This window comes from Ochotona princeps, chromosome X (assembly GCF_030435755.1).
Source record: "Ochotona princeps isolate mOchPri1 chromosome X, mOchPri1.hap1, whole genome shotgun sequence".
In the NCBI taxonomy this organism is placed as follows: domain Eukaryota; kingdom Metazoa; phylum Chordata; class Mammalia; order Lagomorpha; family Ochotonidae; genus Ochotona; species Ochotona princeps.
In genome coordinates, this window is record NC_080865.1 from 61,174,266 (window position 1) to 61,191,638 (window position 17,373).

General features: G+C 38.8%; 1 pseudogene; it reads right to left on the reverse strand.

Moving 5' to 3' along the window:
• Window positions 1–7,388: 7,388 nt before the first annotated feature.
• On the reverse strand, window positions 7,389–8,439 carry LOC101536191 (transmembrane protein 106A-like; annotated as a pseudogene).
• Between the last annotated feature and the right edge of the window lie 8,934 nt (window positions 8,440–17,373).

Genomic DNA, 17,373 nt, shown 5'->3' on the forward strand with positions numbered 1-17,373 from the left:
CCCAAGGGCTACTTGCATAGCCTTGACTGAGTCAGCATGAAATGTTATTTTAAACGACGTGGTTTATAATTGAGAAAAACCTACCATCTGCTAGTCTATTATCAGTTGCATACACACACACACACATTACATAATAACAATAACTGCTATCATGACTAACAAACTTTGTTTCCTTTTGAGCAAGAACTATATGACTCAAATTTTGTCTCTCAGATTCAGCACTTCTTTCATTAAAACTTTAACATACAACCTTATTTCCATTTTCTTCCCAAGTCTTGTCACCTCCTGTAATGGTTTCAGATTTTACACAGCAAAAGGGAATGATCATAGAGAATTTCATTCCAATCTTTGCTGTCTATGCAAAAGAATGGCACATTAAACAAAATTTACAAAAATAATAGTATGCCTTCCAACACAAAAGAGATTTATTTAGCACAAATTAAGGAATGAGTTAGCTGAATCCTAGTAAGAAATCCTCACACCACACTTCTTTTATGAGTTCATCCCCACCCTTGTCCCAATGGTATGTTTTTTAGTTACCTTTCTGCTAGCTTTTTTTGAAAAGACACATGTTTGTGTTTACTCAACTGTGACCAGTAAATTTCCCACAAACAATACAAAATTAAAGAAACATACAGACAAATAAGGAAAGAAAAGCAATGCAAAGAAAACTTGTCTTTGTCCTGAGCTGAACCACGCATCTTTAAAATTTGATAAAAACAAAATAAGTGTCAAAAGGATCTGCTAAACTTAACCCTGAAAAGTTAAGCTAGTTGGATACCTGCAATACTGCACATAGGCATGACATGGAGGAGGAACTTCAGATCCTTAAGAGGGTTTCCTTAACAAAAGGGAGGCTACAAAGTCCTCCATCATAAATACACTGAGTAAGTCATGTGAGGTAAGGAAAATTGGAGGGCACCGATGTGACACCTTCTCATTCCCATTGCCACCCTGCATTCCTCCTTCTTTGCTTTTTCTCTGTTTCAGGTAGCTGGATGAAAAGGGAAGAGGCTGAGTTTTGAACCAGTGTCCTTATGGAATGACAGCTTGCAAGCAGCAGCATTACTTGCTATGCCATAATGCTGTCAAGAAATATTTGTGATATAATACCTGGTGTTTCAAATATGCTAGGTTCAAAAAATACCCTAAAGGTACATTAGTTATTAGTTTATTATTTATTAGTACTAGTGCAAAGTCCATTGAAAGCATGCTGTCTTGGTTAGGGAAACATGACAGGAAAAAGATGTGGTCTCTTTTTAGACAAACATACCAATTGAAACTAAATTTTCTTTTCTTAATTTCATGTAATACTATTCCCTAGCTCATGCTAAAGGTTAAAAATAGAAGTTTTTCAGAATGTAGAAAGTCTGAGCCATAACTGATTTCCAGAAGATTTCTGTTCGAGTTCTTCTAGCACAAGAAAAACGTTTTAAAAAATCTTAAGTGATAATTGATCATATATGCACAAATTAAACAATTAAGCACTGATTCTAACCCAGGAAAGTAAAAAAAAAATGTACACGTTAACATATGCAGATTTTTTTCCAAAGTTGTTTTTATTTGTGGCAAAGAGAGTCTTAAAAATCACAACTAAATCTTAGTAGTTTCATATGAATATTGGACAAAGCAAAAACTTCCAAGCCACTATACAAATTGTGATCAGTATTATTAACAATTTAAAACAGCAGGTATGCAAATGAAAATCGTAACTAAAGGTTAAACATTAGCCTAGTCTAAAGGAAGCTCAACACTTCCATCCTTCCCTAACATTCTACATTCAGAAAAGATAAGCCTAGGTTGTTGAACTTGATCTCTTCAAAGACCATGGCTTTCCAATTCAATAGTACACTCTCAGTTTCACTTCAATTTACTGGGTACTAAAATATTTATTTATATAATGTTACAGCTTTAAAAAAAATAAAATGCCTTAAAACTAGAAAAAAAATTTCATGATTTAGCAATTTCAGCATTCATTGAAAAAGGAATGCAAGCCTGGATAGCAAAATGGCTTTCTTAGTTTCCGTATACTACCTTAATACCTGAATCAGTAGGTATGCCTTCAAAATTATGTGCTAGTAAAGACTGTTATCATGTGACTATATATTATGACGGTATGTAAGAGACGATAGTCATCTCTTATAGTCATCTCTGCACCAGCAACCTGCTCTAGTCATGCCTATCCTGCCTGTAAATATAAAACATCACTGATCACAGTCCTACTCTAATGCATTAGAATCTTAAAAAGCTTTTTGCCGTTAAAAAGGTGTATTTAAAATTTTAACATAAATAATTAAAATAAATATTCTAATAGTTATGTAGTATAAAATGTATTTCTAAATAGAAATATAGAACATTCTTAAAGGAAGAGAAAGATATATATTAGCTAACATGTGAACATAATACTCATCCACTGATTCATTCTCCAGAGCTGCACTAGCACAAAGAACTACGACCAGATCTCCCATGTAGGTTACAGAAATCCAACTCCATGAACCATCACAGACTGCCACTCAGCGCCTGAGCTAGCTAGATGCTGAAATAAGATAGTGGAGCTGAGAACCAACGCCAGTATCTGATGTGAAATGCAGGCATATTAACTACTAAGTAAAACTATTCCCAAGCCCAAAAGTGCTGCAAAAGAGAGATCAAATGCATATGAATTGCATGCACATCATACGTCTACTTGTCTGAATTACATTAAACAAATTCACAAAATTAAAGTGTATGTAAGAAGTATTATACATAGCTACAACTAAAAATTCTGTTACCCCAACTGAAATTACAAGGTATTCCCTTAATTGCTGCTATAATACTTTAAGGGCTCTTAAATCTGTATCAAAAGAAAAAAAAATTACTCTTAACTTGATGAATACATAGGATTCTTTTTCAAATTCCTTGTTGTTACAACTGTATTATGTTCTTTCTCTTGCTCTATGTTCTTGGCCTACAGACCTAGAGAGCTTGTGAGGAACAATTAGTTAATGATGCAACTTTAAAAAATGTCAAGCTACATTTTCTGCCATTGCTTTCAAACATTGCCAATGTCTTTGCACCTGAAATTTCTTCAAAACTTGTATCTTTATATTTCAAAAAATCAAGTTCTATTTATCAGTTAAATCTTAAAAACAAATAACTGAGACCTATGTTTATTGCAAAGTCAGAGGTACAGAGAGGAAGAGAGACACCGAGGAACATCTTCGGTCCATTGATTCACCGCCCAAGCAGCTGCAATGGCTGGTGCAGAGCTGACCTGAAGCCAGGAGCCCAGAGCCTTCGCCAGGTCTCCCACACAGGTGCAGAATCCCAAGGCTTTGGGATGTCCTTGACTGCTTTCACAGGACATAAGCAGGGAGCTAGATGGGAAGCGAGGCCACCTGGATTAAAACCAAAGCCAATATGGGATGCTGACGCATGCAAGGCGAGGGCTTTAGCCGCTAGGCTACCGCTCCAGGCCCTCATTTGTTACTTATGATTCAAGGTAGTTTTGATGACTAATACATGTGCATGTATATACAAGTGCATACACATAAATATTATATGTATCTATTGATTTCATGTGGAAATTTGAATGAATCATGGCTTGAATTAAATTGTTATTTTGCAAATGGAATAAAACCCTCTGATTTTTGAAAAATGCCACCAGATAGTTCAGAGAAAGCTACATTTCCTAAGGGATTTTGCAGATTGGATATAAAATAAAACTTATTTATCTGACTTTCTTGCAAAGACATTCAGGGAGTTCAGGTTCATCTTTCCTGTTCACAGACAAATCAACGCCGAATGTCTAAGACTTAATGGATGATTATAAAACAGAGTATGTATCATCTTAAACAGAAACAATTACTTTTTTTACAAGGAATTTCTGTCTTACTTAAAAAGGCCAATTCTAATTCAATTAAATTACAGGACAGCTGCCACTTAAAAAGTAAAGCAATATCAGCAAAACCAAAACCTGTTGAGGGGTGGATATCTGTTCTGCCCATCCTGTTCCTTGAGGGAATAGTAAATAAGTTGAATGCATGGGGCACAATATGAGGTAGAAATGAGTATGTCTTGACTGGTGTTCAACCAAATTGAAAATTACATCCCAGCTATTGAGTGTCAGTCTGGTTGAATGCAAAGCTAGTTAAATGGTCCTCCGTTTGGGGACATCAAACAGCCAGGCAACGACTGAGGTAACCTTAGATATCAAACTATTTTTAAATTACCTGTTGTAGTGAATTTAATTGTAATGATCAATAATTTAACTATACTAGCAATTTTACTCATCTTTGAAATACAACTATCTGTAGCTTTCACATTCTAACCTTTACTGTTGGCTTCTTATTCAAATGGCCACAGTAGATTCACCAGATAGTTTGTGTCAATATTAATGAAGACTTCTTAAAAATAAAGAAATGCATAATTCTTATCTAAGTCTGCAGAAATCAACATGTAGAGAGGAACTCAGTGGAATGAAGGTTAGAACCACCTATTTATGTTATAATTCTTTAATTATAGTTTTTAAATTCTGCCATATCCCTAGGTGTATTACATATAATATCCAAGTTGGTAACTTGTTTTTCCTTTCTTAGTTTCCATCAAGCTAGGGGTTGCAATGATCTTAGAACCTGTAGCAGCCTCTTGACTAATACCTGTTTAAAGGAAATTACTTCAAATGTCCTAAAAAATCTCACATAATTAACAAGAAGCTAGAGGGGAATCACATTGTGTTCTTACATATATCTAATTTGTTAGGTATTAAGAAAATTAACATAAAAAACAGCAAAAATGAAGCTAGAGCCTCCTCCCCACCCTATCCCCACATACTAATGTAACTTGTCTTTGAGACAGTTTTGGTATACTTAGTAAATTATGGCCATTAAGAAAAGAGATTAGGCATTAACTGTAAAATATTTCTCTGTAACGGTCCATACAGAAGATTAATATTACCTGTTCAGGTGGCTACATTCGCAGCTGAGTGGGAACACGTCAAGTGATACTATGACAAATATCTGAACTGAATTTGATATCAACAGAGAGAAAGTGTGATTTTGTGCGTAATCATTGCAGATTTGAGTTGGTAATGTTTGAATAATAAAACAAACAAAAATAATTAAGCCAGTTTGACCAGGGCAGGCATTCAATGGAATTTCAGTAAATAATGCTGGGAATGAGGATGCTGTGAGGCTACCTGGAGAGTGAACCAGCAATGGAAGACAACTCTGTCTCTACAACTCTTTCAAAGAGATAAATGTGGAAACAACGTAATGCTATCCAGGAGAAGAAAAATCACTGTACAAAATATCTGAGTAAGAGTGGCTTCAAAGTTCACTCAGAATGCATGTAGATTCTTTTACGAGTTCCTTCGAAAGAGTGAATGTGCATTTGCAATGAATTTTATTGAGAAAGTGCTTATATATGCATCTCTATAAAATAGTTATTTGTCCACATTTAGCATCCTCATTTACTTAAGATATGATATAATCTATCTCTAAGTCTTATGTTGAACTCCAAATTTTTACAACATTCAATTAAGTCAGGAAAATATAACTGATAAGATATTTCCATAATAAGGCATATTAACCAAAAGGAAAAATTGAAACGACCTTAGTCTTGCTGTCTCTAGCAAATGATTTTCAATTCTGAATAATCCCTTTAAAAAATGATTTTTAGGGTCCATTCAAATTTATAAAGTCAGTCATTGAGGCTCTACAGGTTTTAACAGTTTAACCAACACCAAATCCCTTCTGTTTTCTTGTTATTTCTATACTTAAAATTTCTATTGCATGTGTACTGATTATTCTGCATCTCACAATATTGTATTCAACTAGAAAACTTCCTAATTCATCACTGACTATTCATTGTCATTTATAAGGATGGCAAAAATATACTTGAATATGTTTTAATAGAAGACATGACATCATGTCATTAACTGCTTGCTGGATTTTATTTTTGTTTAGCCAATTTTCACCATTTGTATATCCACCCATAACATTTCTTCCTCAAGTGATGACCTGAACTTGACCTCCACTAATGAAATCAAGCAAGCAAAAACCCAATTCACAGATGTGATTTATCCATAAGTTGAGTGAATAGTCAACCATATTTCAGGAAGCAAAACACTCATAACAGGACAATTATGAGTAACTAAAAAAAATTTAAGTGACAAAGGAACATCACTATGGAAATAAATCAGTTATAATTTTTCCTTAAACCACAGAAGCTATTGTCAGACATGATATATTTCCCTGTCATTTCCCTTCCAATAACTTTAGCTATATCACAGAGAATCACCTAGTGGGTTTTTTTTTCCTTGTCAGTATAAGTTTAATGAACAATATCAATCTTTTACATTTTCCAACCTATGCACACAGCACCTCCAGCCAGCACCACTTGTTTGTCCTCGATCCCCTAGCCAGCTAGTTATCAGCTTCTGTCAGCCCTTCACCCTGTCTCCATTCACCTTGCTTCTCCATTAGTTCTCCAACAAGATACCCGTTGTCTCTCTACCTGTTTGAGAAGGGTCTAGCTACCTCCAGTGAGCCAATGCCATTCCTGCTGGGCTCAAGAACACATACCCCTCCACTAGGAAGCTGGTCGGAATCCGGGGGTTATCTCAGGTGATAGGGAAGAGAGGGCCTGGCCCCCATCATGGGGATGTGCTGCTCCACACTTGCAGGGTCTGCGAGCTTTGCTGAGACACGGACAGCTCAGTCTGTTGGAGGCTCTCTTTGGAAGACAGCAGCAGAGCGAGCCATCTGACTTGCCCCCGTCTTTCATGGAGGTTCAGAGTTGCAGGCTTAGGAGTCTTCCTCTGCCACATCAGGACGTTTTCAAATGATTCTGGTGTTGGCTTTGTCTTTTCCGCTTGGTTCAGGGGGTGGCAGGTGTCTTCCTCCCATTCCCTGCTGCTTTGGTAAAACTGTTTCACAAAAGAGATGCTAACACTGAAGAATAGCCCTGTCTTCCTAGAAACCAGGGACAACATTCATCAGAAACAACAGAGGGCTTTGATGGATCTTCCTAGCAGATGGGCAGAGGACAAGTGACCAGAGAAAAGCAGGCTGGCATCATCACCTTGTCCTATGATCGAGCCAGAAAGGCACAGGAGTGCTTTGACTATCTCAATAAAACTGCTGGCTGTCCCAAGTCACTGCTATCACCTGGGGTTGGGGGAAATTGATAAGGGTCCATCTTTTAAAAGGCAGAAAACCTGCAGCCTTGTCCATGTTCAGGCAGGAGGAAGGCCAGCCCCAAGGGAGCCTGGCAACCAAGGGACTGAGCACAGAAAGGGCAGGCATGGCTAAGGGGTCTTGCAGGCAGCTCAAGACTACAACACCAGGTCGAGGCTGAGAGGGAGCAGGATCCAACACAGTCATGGACAGAACCTGGGGAATCTTCAGTCAGTGACAGTGGCGCCCGGAGTTCACAGGAGGCTTCTGCCTGGCAATCTCCACTGTCCTGCTGTGGGCTGCGTGGAGTTCTGGGAGACACCAATCAGGCCTGCGGGGAGGGGTCTGGAGCACAGGGACCACAGACATCTCACAGAGGGTGGGGATCTGGGTAGGATGTTGTGCTGTTTCCCCGCAGTCCACGTACTCATAACTCTGGAAGACCAGCTGCTCAGAGTGGTGCAGGTAGGAATGGGTCAGAGTGTCCTGGACATGCAAAAGCACATGGTGCACTTTGGTTTTCAGCCAGGTACAGATTTTTTTAAGTGTTTTCATCCCAGATCGTGCTGGCTACTGTGTAAAACATCTGTTCAGTGGCCAAAGGGCCGAAGTGCAGAAAGAGGCTGTTGGATACCTGACCTACCACAAGGAACAGGTGCAGAACCTCCGTGGTCAGCTAGGTGACGGTGATGGGGTAGTAGTTGCTATTGGAGATGTTTAAGATATTTGTGATGTTGAGGTGGATGTCAGCCTTGTCCACAGCCACCATGGAGGAGTTGGGGCCTGCAGGCTGCACAATGATGCATTGAGGGAAGAGGAAGAAAATGATTCAGGGTGTAATTAGCACCACCAGGAATACGGAGAGCTTCGTGTACCTGGGCTCTAGCCACTGGTCCCCGTAAAGGATGAGGGCCACCAGCTGCTTTTCCAGCTCTTGGGGGATCTCCCCATGTCCTTGCCAGGTGGGACAAGTCACAAAGCCCACAGCCCCTTCATGAGGCACACAAGGAGAAGATGACTTGCTGTTAGCAGTGATGGAGTAGCTGGCAGCCTTGAGACCCACGGCTGTGTCGGGGTGCAGGAGCAACAACTTCTCATCCTCCTGCTGAAAGCCTGGCTGGGAGAACGCCTCGCCCATGGCTCAGAGGGAACTTTCCGCCAACGAAAAAGACAAAAGTTAGCACTGATACCAGAAGTAACCTTGGCTTTAGGTTCTCAAGATTGGCAAGGTGTTCAACCAGTTAGGCAATCTCAAGTCTTAGTGGGACTCAGTGCGTTTCAGCTCAATTCTCCTGCTTCAGGTGCGGGACCCGGGTTTCTTCCAGGTGAGGATCTGCAGAGGTTTGGGGCAGGACGGCGAACGTCCATCTGCACTGATGCAAAGCCGGGAGCCAAGGGTCTACCCAGATGGCCGAGATGCTTCCGCCTTGCTCGGGAGCGCAGCCATGGGTCCAACAGGGTGGATGATAGGTAAAAGGTGGGGCCGACATTGAGGGCATTTCTAGTCCCGCCAGACACCCTGAGGACCGTTAGGCAAGCCTGAATCCCACATACATTTGTGCTTCGGGCAAGAAAGCTGGAACGTCTCCGGGTTTGTCTCCGGAAATGAAGGCAAAAGGGTTCGGAGAAAGCCTTACCCCGGCAGACGGCAGTGGCGGAAACTCACCTTAGACATTGTCAGATTATTATATGTTAGGTTAATTTTGCACTTACGTAAGACTAACTCCTTGGTACCAAACGTGGAACACATTACTGCACTGAAAGTAATGAAGATAAAACAATAAAATCTTGGAATGACTATAAATGATCACAGTAACACTGATTTGAAGGCCTTTGCAATGGCATTCTTGCATATGTGAATATTGTTATTTTAACTTGACATGATTTCATTTTAGCCTATTTAAGGTTTAATGAGAGTCCTAGGCCTAAAGAGTATCCAGAAAATTGTTAAGAACACATCTTATATTAGACAGTTCAGGAAAAAATTTAGCAACAACTCTGAAACAGTTCATCACGGCAGAACATGAACAAAAGAGCATGTCCATCTATTTTTCCACCAAAGGTGAACTTATTCAGTCTCCAAATAGGTCTTCCATGCCACAAAAGAACCAGCACTTCCTCTTCCAAAAGAACTCAATAGCTAGGTTTAAAAACCTATCTCTTCCTAGTCAGATTCAACAGGCTGAAAACACTGAACTGCTTTACAAAAGCAAATCTTTTATCACATCACCAATTAACTTAAGAATTTCAATGCTTAGCTTACCAATTAGCCCCTCCCACTTTCAGAGCTACTCCATTCTTTTTTTTTTTTAAATTGGAAAGTCAGATATACAGAGAAGAGGAGAGGCAAAGCCCTTCCATCTGATGATTCACTCACCAGGAGGCCACAAAAGCACAGAGCTGAGCCAATCTGAAGCCAGGAGCCTGCAGCTTCTTGTTCTCCCACATGGATACAGGGTCTCAAGTCTTTGGAGTGATCCTTGGCTGCTTTCTCAGGCCACAAGCAGGAAGGTGGATGGCAAGTGCAGCAGCAGGGACATGCACTGTTCTCACATGGGATCCCAGTGCTTGCAAGGCAAGGGCTTTAGCTGCTAAGCTATCACACTGGGCACATGTTACTCCATTCTATAGCCACAGATAACTATAGAAGAGTTGAAATTAAGAGTTTTCAGGGAGAGTCAAGATGCAATCTGAGAAGCAGTTACAGATATGAACAATGACACTTCAAACAGTGGACAATAAAAGGATGTTTATGCATAAATTGAAATGTTTAAATAGTTCTTTAAGATTTATTGTTATTGCAAAGTGAGATATACAGAGAGGAGGAGACAGAGACTTGGGGAGTGACCGTGGTGGTCACAACAGTCACTCCCCAAGTGAACACAATGGCCAGTGTTGCGCTGATCTGAAGCCAGGAGCCAGAAACTTCCTCTCGGTTCCCCACGTGGGTGCAGGGTCCCAAAGCTTTGGTCCCTCCTTGACTGCTTTCCGAGGTCAAAAGCAGGAATCTGGATGGGAAGCAGGGCTGCTGGGATTAGAACCAGCACCCATATGGGATCCCAGCATGTTCAAGACGAGGAGTTTAGCCGGTATTGGCCACCATGCGGGCCCTACATAGTAATTTTATAACACAATTATAATAACTTTTTGAACATTCTTTTTATGTATGTTCAAAGGCTTTGTCGCAGAAGATGAATTTAACTTTTTAAAATGAGCATGGAACAGATTAGCAACCAAGGGGTTTGTGAAACTGGAAGTTCTTACAGGTCAGGGAAACAAATCAATACACTAGAACCTGACAGATTTACAAAGTTAGAAAAACATTAAAGATGAAACATTAGAAATAAGTCAAAATATTATAGTAAATTACTCAGCTATTTCTGAAGATCTTTTAAAAAGAAACACTGTCACTCTATGAATTACTGGGCTATTGTACTGATCTGAAGCAGGCTTTACAGTTGGTTCTCTGGTGACTTGTATAACTGCTATTGGAGCCTTCTCACAAAGCCATTGCTCTTCCGCATCTCCCTACCAGAATATCCCTGGTCTTTTGTCACCATAAGTGCAGAAATCAAAGGGATAAAAATCAAAGTGCAAGAACATGTTTTAACTGTTTGATTTTGCTGTTAGTCAATCCGGCCACAGCTAAGCAAATGATCAAGACCAGAGTATGTACGGAAATAAACCACTATAATGTTTGGATACCTAGAATAACAACCACACAGGTTTGCTTGTCTTTCAAAAATATGAATTAATGCTCTTATGGGAGCAAATGAGTAAAAGGAGCTCTATCCTTTACAATAGTATAGACTCTACCGACCTTTTGCCCAGTTTCCCTTCTTATTTCAAGGATGCACTGTATTTACAACAGCTTTGCTGTTAATTTCCTAGTGAGATTTCAAAGCAAAAGTGCTTGTCCTGTAGTCTATATATTCCCAGAAGATATAGAAAAAAAGGAATATGCCACCAGGCAAATGTTCTACAAAGATAATTACTTTGGGGAATTCACAAACATTGCACAGATGGAAGTGTTATATGAAAAAGAAGCCATTCCCAATTCTTGAATTTGCAAAATCTCTACTTCTAAACAGGAGTTTAATATTTCTTAAAAATAAAGAATGGCTAGTCATTACGTTTTAAGATTTTTTAAATTTTTTTGAAAGGCTGATTTACAGAGAAAGGAGAGAGATCATCTGTTCACTTGTTCACTCTCTAGAAGGCTGGAGCTGGGTTTGTTTGAAGCCAGGGGATTCTTTAAGGTCTCTTATGAGAATGCTGGAGGTATAAGAAGTTGGGTCTCTTCTGCTGTTTCTGCAGGCTCATTAGTAGGACACTGGATTAGAAGAGGTTCAGCCAGGACTTGAATCAGGACCCATATGAGATTCTGGCACTGGAGGCTTAACATACCACAACACGGGCACCATGACTATCCATTCTTATTCTGGGCTTTTGGTCATTCTTACAACTCTGTCACATGGTATTTGAAATACTGACCAAAAATGTTTCCTTAACATTCCTTGCTTTGTCCTAATCAGTCTGCACCCTGGTTCCACTTCAGTTTAGTTCTAACTTTTTAGGTTTCTGATACTGAACAGCTTTAACTCAAATATTTAGGTTTATTTTATTTTCACCACATCCAACTATCTCCAAGCATTCACCAAAGCAAATCCAAAGTAAGATCATCATGGGAACTTCCTGCATTACAGTTTATAATATAATGAGAGATATGGTAATATTAAGAGATTTCAACAAAGTAATCAAAATCCTAGACAGGGGCTATCACTGTAGCAAAGTTGGTAAACACACCTACGGTAACTCTGGCATCACATATGGACAAAAATCCTAATCTTGCTTCTTTCAATTCTGAGCCAGTTCTCTGCTAATGTGCCTATGAAGGCAGCAGAGGAGGACTATGTACTTGGGCTCCTGCACTCACATGGGAGACTCAGAAGAAGCTCTGGCTCTTGCTTCAGACTTGCCAGCTCTGGCTCCTGTGGCCAATTGTGGCATGAACTAGCAGATAAGACTTTTGTGTTAACTCTTTCAGATAAGTACATTTTTAATTAAAAAAAATTTAACAGTGTTTCTTTGCCAACGATCTGTTTCTTGCTCCTTATTATTCAAAAATAGAAATATACATAAGGGGTGAATGTAGGTAAGTAATCTGAAAGTATACCTGAAATCTCATTTGTCTACACAGAGCTCCTGATACCGAGAGCATGGAACTTAATGCATGGTAGTCAACTTACCAAATGTGTAAGGAAAAATAATTCTGTAATGACTCTATAAGAAAAAAAAAGAACTTAAGAAATTGGCCAGTATTGGTTGTAGAGGGTAAACCAACCCCACAATGTCAGCATCACCTGCAACTGTCTACTTGGATCTCTCTGCCACAAGTCTAAATTTACTTATTTTTAAAGTAGTAACAGGCATTCTTTTTTCTTTTAAAAAATTTCTTCTTCTTGGAAATCCAAATTTACAGAGAAGTTGATACAGCGATCTTCCCTTCCACTGGATCACTCCCCAAATGGCCACAACAGCCAGAGCTGAGGCAATCAGAGGGTAGGAGCTAAGTGCTTCTGGGCCTCCCATGTGGGTGTAGTGTCCCAAGGCATTGGGCCATTCTCTACTGCTTTCCCAGGACACAAGCAGGGAACTAGAATGGATACGGAGAAGTCAGGGCGCAAACTAGTGCTTATACAGGATCCCGGTGCATTCAACGTAAAGATTTAGTCATTGAGCCATCACGCTGGGACCAAGATGCAGTTATTTTTAAGGTTTCTGAAGTTTCATTTGTTAGCATCCTAAAATATTAACACTACATGTGTTAAATGATCATGGTCACCCAGAGGTCTTCGGAACTGTACTATACTGTTCACATTTTTCAGGCTTGGGAATATAAACAACCTGCTAAGAAATCAGAAAATATTACTCATCTGAGAATATTCAGATACTGTCCATGACATTTTTTTTCTACAAGAAAACTCTATACTACTCAATATTACATTTTCCTATACAATCTATTTCTTTGCCATAAGTGTGTAGTTATTCTCCTTTGCTTCTAGAACTTCTGTGAATTATTTAAAGTCTGGCAATTTGCTAGTTTTTTTCTTTCACGCAGATTCATTTGCATTTGGTAGTCATAGCTCTTTAATGTATCTCTGCAAGCTCACATTTTATTAATAAAATTTGTCCGTAGTAGCATAAAATTCACAACTTCCATTCTATTTAAACTTTGAAAGACAAATTGTCTTCTTCCATTTCTTTCTTGCTTCATTTGACTAAACAAATGCCCAACACTAGGAACATTTACTTGCAAAGAAAACATTAATCCATCTTCTTAAGAACGTTGCAATATAATCTTTACAATCCCCCACAACAGTGCAATAGTGAATACTTCACATCTAGGTTTCCCTTTATATTAAAGACATCACATACAATTCTGTATATGTGAATACAGAGATCGTCTGCTGTCAGTTAAAACCTACCATTTGCTATTTCAAATGACTTAAACAACAAATAAAAGCCTTATTTTAAATTTTAAATTTTACACTTATTTTATTCTCATGAGTGTAAACTAAAAGTGTTTCCTAGAAACTTTTGGAACTTAAATTATTTTTGGGATTTTCATCTAAAAAGTAAAGACCTACAGAATACCTGGGCACCTATTTCCAACTATAGGCCTTTCTAATTTCTTTTTCCTATAACAGCTCTCATTTTTCTCTCACATGATTTCATTAGCTACTATTACCGTAGACACCTATGGCATTCCAAATAATGTCTCATTGTGGTACTTGGCCAAGAAAGGTCATTGATAAGAAGTGATTGAACAAAACATCTTTCAAAATTATCAGGGAAAGATCAACTTCTCACAACAGTAGAAAATGAAGAAATATATATGATCTGTAATCCTGTGTTACTGTTCATTCATGGTTCAAGTTATTAAGGGTCAGAAAGTGTACAACTTAGCATCTTTGAAATTTTCACATATACCTCACTGTACCAAATGTGCATCAGTTTGAATAGGGTAAAGGCACATTTAAACAGAAGGAGAATGATTAGCTAGGCTGAAACAGAGATGGCATGTTCCAGGAAATGAGAGGACAGGCATTTTAAGACTGACTGACACAGGAAAGCAGCAGAGAAAACAGTGTGATGTTGCAGTGACCATATACTCCAGTGGAGGTCAGTGAGCAGTTATCTGAGCTCCACAGGCAACCAGAATGCCACCAGCACCCAGATGTAAAGAGAGTTCATCAGGAACTCAGGAGGTGAACCCAGGTAAAAAAAAAACTGCCTGTCCTGCAGATCTGTTTGATTCAGCCAGAAGCAGAGAGAACAGCAGACCACAAATAGGCTGTGCAGGAACGGAGTGGATTTCACAGCCCAGATACCCACTGGAACCATATCAGACTCCATTTTGTGTAGAGAGGCAAAGGCTTTGGAACAGGACTGTGCATGCACTAAGCCGTGAGCAAACTCATTTCTACCTCAGTGCATTGCACCAATGTGACATGCTACAGGTTCCACCCAAAATAGGTTTGGGTAGCCCCAATATCTAATGGCCAGTAGATCCAGAACTCCACAATTTGCACATCTGTGCAACTTGTATCATAATACAATGTAGCCATTTTCTATCGATTTTCACAACATTTGATGTGTTACTTGACTCTGGTTATTACTAATGCACATGTTTTATTGCATATATCTATGTACATAGATATTCATATTTAACATTTACTTCAGATGTGTATTTGTTCCATATATTTCCTGTCATCCTGTAATGATACTGTTTTTTTTTTGCTCGTCTCCTGGCAGGTACACAGGATTCCTATTATTAATACCACCGTAGAAGGGGGAAAATACTTAGCTTTGAAGAAAAATAAATGCACAGAAAATAACTCTTGAGACATTGGATGAAGGGTAAAGCAATTTTATTGAAGTCCATAGAGAACAATGTAGGAAGATTAGAATTGGGTAGAGAAGGGAAATGTAATTATAAGCTATTACTGTTCCTTTTGCTCATTTATATCATAGTGTGAATAAGGAATTAACACATATAGGAGGATAAGTATCTAGGCTATGTTGTTCTTAGCAACAGAAAAATATCACTACAAGATCTCAAGAAAGATTATGAAACAGTGAGGTAAATAAACACTTCAAAATTAAATTTTGATTTAGTCTAGCTAATCTTAACAACGATAAGCTTGAATATTTACATATGACACACAAATTGCCTGAACTGAAAACATTCAAAATAAAAGAAACACAGAAACAACCATTGAGAGCAAAAAATATTAGTTTGTGAATATTAACCCAATTTTTGCAAGACTTTCAGTTGAATACTTAATATTTAGATTTTCGTAGGAATAAATACTCTAACAAATGTGCTTAGCTAGCCTGTGTTTTTGATATTAGAATTTCATGTCAGTAACATTATTACTTTACATTCATTGATTTTTTTTAAATTTTACTTATTTTAATTATTGTCATTTTATGATACATTTCCATAGGTCCTGAGATTCCTGTTACCCCCTCCCCAATTCCCTCCTCCCTCACACAGTTCTCCTATGTCATTACTAAAGTAGGGTTCTTCACGCACACTTATATGTCCATCATTGCAGACATGGACAATGGCAGAAAGTCCAGCTTCCTATTGTCAAGATATGGTAAACAGTTTCACTTTAAGTCCATCTTTGTCTGGAAGTAGAGATGCATACTACATTGTATCCTTGCATCTGGTTATGTTAGTCTCCATTACACAGTTATTCTACATACGCTTAAATGAAAAAACACAACACAAAATCAACAACAGGAAGAAAAACAGAAATCTACACTGCCATGTAGTTAAACATGCTACTGGATATGACAGTCTCCACTACACAGCTATTATGCATCCGCTTAAATGAAAAGCCATAAAATAAAATCAGAAACAGGAAGAAAAAAAATTAACACCATGAAGTAAATAACATGCTACTGAATGACTAATGTGTCACTGAAGAAATGAAAACCAAGAACCGGGTGCAGTGCCCTAATGGCTAAAGTCCTTATCTTGGACGTGCCAGGATCCCATATGGCCGCTGGTTCTAATTCCAGCAGCTCCACTTCCCGTCCAGCTCCCTACTTGTGGCCTGGGAGGGCAGTCGAGGACGGCCCAAAGCCTTCGGACCCTGCACCCATGTTGGAGACCTGGAGGATGTTCCTGGCTCCTGGCTCTGGATCGGCTCAGCACCGGCAGTTGTGCTCACTTGGAGAATCATCAGACAGAGGATCTTCCTCTCTGTCTCTCATACTCTCTGTATATCTGACGTTGTAATTAAAATGAAATCTTTGAAAAAAAAGAAAACCAAGAACCTTCTTGAAGAAAATGATGCTACTGTATGATGTATGAGTTGAAGAATTTAGTCAGAATATTTTGAAGAGATGAAACTAACAAATAAATCAAAATCCATGAGATAGTTTCCGCTGATCTTTGTTGGTGAGATGTGTCTCCTGAAGGCAACAAATAGATGGGTTTTATTTTTTTAATCCAGTCTATTAATCCATGACGTTTGACTGATAAGTTTAAGCTATTTAGATCCAAGGTTAATATCAATGGGTGGTAACTTGGTCTTGTCATTTTAGCAATGAGTTGTTCATTGATTTAGTCTTTTTTTCAGAATTCCAGTTTTATTTTACGTTTTTTAAAATCTTTACGTAATTGATTAGGGCACAAAGGGTCAAAAATGAAGGGTTACAGTAGTGTGGGTAAAATCATTGTTTCCACATTTTTTTTGTGTATCTGGAGTAAGGAGGGAGATAAAGAGAAGCCCCACCCAATCCTAGGGTCCCTGATATGGGGCATGCTCCGAGAGCACGGCTCAAGTGGTTTCGATAGTTCTACAGTTCTGAATTGCTGTCAATCTTGCCATTCCAAGCACGATGAACTCTCTCCAGAATCCACTGGCTGACATAGTCCAGCTTAGAGTCTCCATTTGCCCAGATACTCACTCCAACACATGGATGGTATAAGAAGATTCCAAGAGATACAGGAGCAGGAGTAAACAGAATATTCCAAAGTAGATATTCTAATTTTACTACAGGATTCTACAAACTTCACAAATTCAGACTATGTGTAGTTGCAAGAATTATGATCACCCAAGGTGATTCAGCCCTAATCCCTGCAACCTGCAAATGTCACCTTAAAGAAGGAAAAAGGGACTTCAGATAAGATTAT